This window comes from Herpailurus yagouaroundi, unplaced genomic scaffold (genome assembly GCF_014898765.1).
Source record: "Herpailurus yagouaroundi ecotype Mexico unplaced genomic scaffold, PumYag 67493, whole genome shotgun sequence".
In the NCBI taxonomy this organism is placed as follows: Eukaryota; Metazoa; Chordata; class Mammalia; order Carnivora; family Felidae; genus Herpailurus; species Herpailurus yagouaroundi.
Genome location: NW_024420301.1, coordinates 952,838 through 953,089, shown reverse-complemented (window position 1 = coordinate 953,089; position 252 = coordinate 952,838).

Genomic DNA, 252 nt, shown 5'->3' with positions numbered 1-252 from the left:
GGGGGGGGGGGGTAGGGTTGGGGGGATTCCCATTCCAAGGGACCATTCCAAGCGGCTGCCTATTCCTGGGCCTTGAGCCTTCCGGTGGCTTCCCCCTTCAGAAGGGCGGGCCCCTGCGCTGGCCACCTCATGTGCTGCAGGGGCCCGCTCCCAGTCCGTCCCTGTCCCCCGACGGCTGTTTACGGGGAGGGTTCACCACCGGTGTAGTCACCTCCCCGCTTCTCTGCCCAGGGTTCGGGCCTCTCGGGGCTG